We start from the raw sequence: 512 nt of genomic DNA on the forward strand, positions 1-512 counted from the left end.
AGAACATATTTGAATAACAAATTTCCAAAACAATGTTATTGGTCTCTTCATGTCTACCTGTCTACAAATGGGGGGAACACGGACACACACAGACTGACACACACTCACGGACACACACAAAGACAGATAGATACAACACAAACTCACAAAGACAGACAGACAGACAGACAGACAGACAGACAGACAGACAGACAGACAGACAGACACCCCTAGTTAAAACACATACGTTTCCAATGCTAGAGTCTGATTCTGAAACAAAACGGTTGTGCAGAGATTTTTCCAATGAAATCAACTGTGGAAAAATATGGTAAAATAATTTCTCTGGGTCTTCTCCGGGTCTCCCCCCTCCCACCTCACTCCTGCTCTCCTCGCAATAAAGCTGGGATTAAAGCCAGACCAGTGTCAGTTTCAATAATTGTTTTCCGTGTAGTCTTTGTTTATTTCTTGCTTCGGACTTTATCTCAGGAATTCTTCAGGACTCTTCTGTAAACCGAGTATTTTCTGCACCAAGA

This window comes from Tiliqua scincoides, chromosome 5 (assembly GCF_035046505.1).
Source record: "Tiliqua scincoides isolate rTilSci1 chromosome 5, rTilSci1.hap2, whole genome shotgun sequence".
In the NCBI taxonomy this organism is placed as follows: domain Eukaryota; kingdom Metazoa; phylum Chordata; class Lepidosauria; order Squamata; family Scincidae; genus Tiliqua; species Tiliqua scincoides.